A 6,437-nucleotide genomic window follows, 5' to 3' on the forward strand; every position below is an offset into this window, starting at 1 on the left:
GGTCATTATAATGGAATGATCACTTTGACCATGTAGCTGCCCCACATGACAGCTAAGTCCCTGGAGTGATATGAAGGGAGAGTTTGTTTAATCCAGTTCTCTGCTGACTCATCATTTCTTCTTCTTTCAAGGTTGAGTTGCTGAGAGTTAGTCCGCTCGGCAGTTTGGAGACCAAGGCAAAAAAAAAAGAAAAAAAGAGGGTGATCATATTTTCACTGAACATCTTTTGTGCTTTCCTGGATTGGCCTGGTGCAGGACAGGCTGCATCAGCACATTTCACTCCTTTGATCCTTGTGGATGGCTGAAGAGAAGGCTCACCGCTTCACATTTAGGTGTCATGGCTCTACCATGACTCAGTCTTATTTGCTCTATGAAAGTTCAGATGAAAGCAGAGGAGGCAAAAGAGAAAACCGCTGCATGTAAATGTTAAAACCTCCCGCAGACACTCGCAAAGTCACAGCAAGTCGGCAGTGGTTGACCGAATCAAAGAGGCTGCAGCCTGCAGCCTACACTCAGGGATCTGACACAGTGCAGCTCACTCATAATGTACAATCATATTCATAATAAAGTTCCAAAATAAAACATGTTCCTCCCCTCAACATGCTGATCTCAGCTCCATGCTGCTCGTCTTCATTTCTGTGGGAAAAACTGATTGCACAGACTTAAATTAATTATACACATGAAAAGCAAAGCCAGTCCCAACATGACAGACACTCAAGTCTGTGAAATACTGTTTTCAATATGTATGTTTAAAGGTTTGTAACCTTTAAGGTCAGGTCCCACAACTTCCTGGTGTAATTAAAGATGTTGCACCCTGAGGCCTTAGTCAAGAACTCAACAAGTTTGGCCAATGAACCCATTCACACTTCACTCTACTGTCTCCCTCAAACAAACACTAAATGTTTATGCCTAAATAGGTTTTGTGTTTCCACAGACTTTTCTGTCAATACTCAAGACCTAGGATTCTTAGAGGCATTTCTCCAGGCTATTTTATCACCTAACCTTCACAGTACGCGCACGAAGGTTAAATAACCACTGTTGTTTCTTCAACAAATTGTCTGTGCAGTAGCGCTTCCTGGCCTCAAAAATCTTTTCCTGGTGGTGCTCTCTGGATGGGACAATTATAAAAGTTAAAGAAATATCCAAGGGACTATCTGTCAACAGTTAAAGAGCCCGTATTGCTATGTCTTGGTCATGTTAACCTTTAAAAAACGTTCTTTTCTTGACTCCCTGACGAAGGCGTGAAGCCAAAACACGTAGGAGTTTTTTAAAGGTTAACATGACCAAGCCATAAAATTAAGGCTTTTTAACTGTTGACAGAGTACCTTGGATATTTATTCAACAACCACTGTTGGTTCTTCATATTTGTTGAAGCCAACATGAGCTAAAATGTGTCCGGAACAAATAAAAAATACCACCTAGAGAAAAGTGTTAATCAGTAATCTTGTTAACATTAGTGCCTTCTGTTAATCTGAATATTTTTCCACAAAGCTCTTATGTGATCTTAACTCTAGACAGAAACATGGGGAAGGACATAGAGAGCCTAAGCGGAAGCAGGAAGTAACGTCGCCATGGGACCTCAATTCGGAAAAAGTCTCCATGTAAGTGAATGGGAGTCAAAGTTTTATTTTGTGATCCGATTGAAATGTGCCATGAGAAAAATATATGACTTCTACCTGTTTAAAACATTGCGTTTCATGCCGAGAAATCAGCAGTTTGTTGTAAAACTATTGTAAAACAAAATTCAGAATATCCGTAACCAGAAAAACTACAGGTGGCGTAGGTGACATCACACACCACATGCCGCCCTTTCCCATCATTATTTTTCTCATGACACAATTCAATTGGATCACGAAATAACGTTTTGACTCCTGTTCACTTACATGGAGATTTTTTCCGAATTGAGGACCCATAGCGAGCTTCTCTTCCGCTTCCGCTTAGGCTCGACCTCTATCATGAGGACAGTGTGATGGTAAAAAAAGAAAGAAGCAACCTCAGAATATGGCAACAAATATTATACTATATCTCACTTAAGGTGGGGTCAGACTTTTTGAAGTTGAATTGAATTCTGTACACTTTAGAGATAGCTACATGCAATTAAAGACTTTGCAGATGAGTCAAGCTGAGTCATAGTGATGGCATGAGTGAGTCCGGTGAGTCAGGCTCATAAATTGCGTACGAAAAGTTACATACTCTCAGCAAATAACTTTGTTTGAGCACAAATAAGGTTTGTGTTTCTAGTTATTGTCATGTTAGTTCACACCAACAACAAGTTGCTACAAGCTATGTATCTTTAAACAACACCTATAGCTTCTCTACAAACTGTTGTTTGTTCATATTTGCATGTTAGAGCGAGGCTCAAATGTGTCAGTATGTGGAGAAATGAAGGGAAATGTACCAGTCAAGTGGAGTGAATCAGCCACTTGAGCCCAGTGGGATTCCTCTGGTAAAGAGCAAGTCTGTTGATTACTATGATGATCCACAGTGAGACTGTCAACAGGTTTCAACCTGAACTATCACAATCATTTATACTTCTTCTACTACTACTACTACTACTACTACTACTACTAAAATTAATACTTTTATTTATAATGTACTTTACATTTGAAAGCAATGGGCTCTTTGCACAGCTCCACTACTTCCTGAACTTAATGCTGCTATGACAGGAAATAAAGGATTCACAGTGCTACAGAAAAAAAAGATAATATTATATTGGCCGCAACACTGACGTTATCACAGCAACAGGTTCAAGTGACCAGTATCATAATATAATAATAAATCAGTGAATGGAGGAACTACGTTATGTTGGTTAAAAATCATCAGATTTTTATATATTCAAAGGGTTTATGACACATGGTTTTTGAAAAAGACCTGTTTTTCAAAGACTAGGTCATTATTCTCTATGAAACCTGTTGACAGTCCCACTGTGGATTATCCAGAGAGATCTTTGAACAGACGACTTTTTCAAAAACCATGTAGAATGTACACAAACTTATTGAAATCAGTTATGTAATTGTCAGAATGGTTTTTAACCAGCAAAACATAGCTCCTCCATTCACAGATTTATTATTATATATATATTGGGCACTTACGCCCATGCATTGCTGTGATAACGTCAATGGTAATATAAGAATAAAAATATTTAATGACTGTAATTGTGATAGTTTAGGTCATTAGTACCTTTGAAACCTGTTGGCAGCCCCACTGTGGATTATCATAGTAATCAACACACTTTACAAGTCTTTATCTGAGGAAACAGGAACTGATTCTATGAGGGAACCACAAACTTTCGTCAGATACTAAACCGTTTAATTACACAATAAATGATATCTTAGTTCTGTTTACATTTCAATCTGAAACACACAGACTCTCTATTACGCTCTGTCTAAATGTCTTTCTGCAATCCAGCTCTTTTCCCTCATTGACCATTGTTTAGTGAAAGTAAAACTTCTTCTTTGATAAACGCTGTCTGCAGCAGCAGGTCCACGTCATGCTGTGTGTCACCAGTCTTACACTATATCAAATAGCACATCTCGGCCCTTTCCCTGTGGAAATTCAGTTCGTTGTCTTATTCTTTGTGACAGCTTTGGTTGACCCACTTCCTGTGGCCTGATTGCCAGTTGTCATGGTGAAGTCAAAGCATTGTGGGAGAAAAAAAGGGGCGATTTGCCTGGAACCCAGACTAAAGAACTATATACCAGATGACACAGCTAGATGACAGTGGGGCAGTGGCACTGGTTTCCCAGAGGAAGGAGTGAACCAGGATCCAGCTTTGTCATCTTTTTACTGATTGAATCACCAAACACATAATGGGGTCAAAAAACAAAACAAAACAAAAAAGCTTCCTGTTGATCCCATAGTACTGCTCTGTATTGAATGAATTGAATGAATTTATATTTATTTAAGTGTCATGCACCAATTAAGGCGCCCAGCCTATAAGGGCTTACAAGACACATTATCATCATATTTAGACACCAAACAAAATCATCAGAGCACAGACAAAACAAAACAAAAACCACATGGAATTCACATAAATAATTCACTTGACCAGGCACTTTTTATGAAAATAGCTATAGTAAAGACTTCTTTTCTGAAGAACCATTCCAACTTTACCTCATCATCAACCCAAAACAACTCAGGTTTCACATTTTGCATTTTCTGAAACAAAAACGGCCTGGCTTCATCATATAACGGACAATGAAACACAAAATGCAGTTCATCCTCAATTACATTTAGATTACATAATGTGCATAGTCTTTCATCCTCAGGTACTGAGTTAAACCGACTTCTATTGCCAGAGGGAGAATCCCCGCCCTCAACTGGGCACATAAAGATCTCTTGGATCTATCCAATGGCAAAGTCACATAGGGTTGTGAACAATATAGGTTTTCAACTGGCAATAGGTTCTGAGCTTTGGTTTAAACCAGATATCATTAGCCCATTTTTCTTTATATTCAAGAAATAACTTATGCTTCACAAAATTAACATTACAACGCAAACCATTAGTATGTACAGTAGCTGACTGGTGTGAATGGGACACCAGAAGTGGGAGCCACTGCCTCTGCTGCGCTGCACATCCTGCGTTACATCATGTTATCTGGGGTCAGTTTTGGTGGATAGCTGGAGAGGCGTTTGAGATTTATTCTGGTCGCTCGCTGGAAGAGCAGAGACACATTTTGGTTTGTAGGCATCAGGACACACACTACACACTTACAGTGTTTGATCTGAGCTAACACTAACCAGTATGTTGTGTTCTCTGGGTGGGGAATGCAATTGAAGACAACGTCTAGTGGGCTTTTTCTTGTTTTCTAGGGCGTTACCAGTTATAGGTTTGCCTCTCAGTTCCAGGATAAGGAAGGGTGAGACTAGGATCAGTTATAATGAGAAGGTGGAAATGGGTCGAGAGAGCTCGGCTTCTGTTCTCACCAGTGAACTTGTTCTAGTGTCCAAACTAATATTGATCCCATAAGATTTACAATTTGAAACATGGGCAGTGTTACAGTACATGTTGTAGATGTAAAAGCAAGTGTTAAAAACAACTTTGTTCCATCTGCAAACATACTGATGAATAAGATGAGGAAACACCACACAATTTGCACAAACCCTCCTAGAGTCTTTATTCATGTTATGTCATCTATTTATTGTGTTTTTTCTCTCTTTGTCTTTATTAGGTATTTCATGTGTTATTAATGGTCTTATGTTGTCTGTAAAAGCTGCATCACACTTGTTACCTGTGGGTTCACTGCAGCAACTTGGAACAGAACCTGAAGTTGTTTGGTTTGTTTGCATGAGAGTAGCTGTGTGGATGCAGTCTACTTCAGAGGTGGGTGTCAGTATTGATCTTGATTGTTTTTTGTCATGCATGACAGCTGACACTTTGTTTCTGCCTTGCTTGGTCTCCTCAGGTGTTTCTGGTTTGGTGCACCTTGTTTGTAGAACAGAGAAGCCTTTGGCCGGCCTTCGTTGGTATTTTTTTTTTTATTGGCTGTTAATCAGGTTTTGTGTAGGCAGTGCACTGACTTCAGTTAGGGCTGTGCTGCTTTTTTTGGTCAACAGGCTTAAATGTACTTTGAGTCATCGATTGAACACATCACATCACATCACATCACATACTGTACCTGCATTCTAAGGTGCGGCCATTGTTCGTCTAACCGCAGAGTGGGACATTACACAAGATAAGGACGCTGTGTTCATGCAGTGAACATGGTGAAGGAGATTTTGACATTGACTGAAGGCTGTTGTTCCTCAGGTCTGGGAGATGTTGAGTGTTAGATAACATCCCCCACACGTGTGTATTATGCCCCACATGTTTAACCACCTGAGCCAGGTCTGAACACTTCCTTTTTTGGGGGGGGGGGGTTTGGCTTTAATTGATAGGACAGCAGAGGTAGACAGGAAATGGGGAATGACATGTAGCAAAAGGCAAACTGGAGGATTGGAACCAGGGCTGGCACTATAGCCTCTGTATATGGGCCACCTGCTGAGCTATAGAGCACCCCAATTTCTCTGTTGAGGCCTGAGCTACAGGATGTCTACAAGAATAAAGAAACTGGTTTGGGAGAAATACATTAATTTGCTTTGAGGCTGGGAATGAGATAAGAAGATAAACACCAATGCAGTGCATGTGCAGCTGAAGCCTGGCTGGTGGTTGAGTACCGGTAGCATAGCTTAGCATTAGGACAGGAGTCAGGACACTGTCCCACATACTAACAGTTTTAAAGCTCACTAAATAACAAATTATATCTATGGTATTTTAAAGGGATATTTCAACATTTTTGGCAAATTCGCCAATTGACATAATCCCTGTAGTCATAGCAGTAGGTTCATTACCTTTAATTGTCGGTGCAAGCTGTTTTTAGATCGGCAGGGCAGAGATGTGAGCTCTGCATGGTGCATGGTATTTCCACCTTTCCCCAAACTCATCAAATTCACAATCC

This window comes from Trachurus japonicus, chromosome 22 (assembly GCF_045865225.1).
Source record: "Trachurus japonicus isolate A0001 chromosome 22, Traja_1.0".
Taxonomy (NCBI): domain Eukaryota; kingdom Metazoa; phylum Chordata; class Actinopteri; order Carangiformes; family Carangidae; genus Trachurus; species Trachurus japonicus.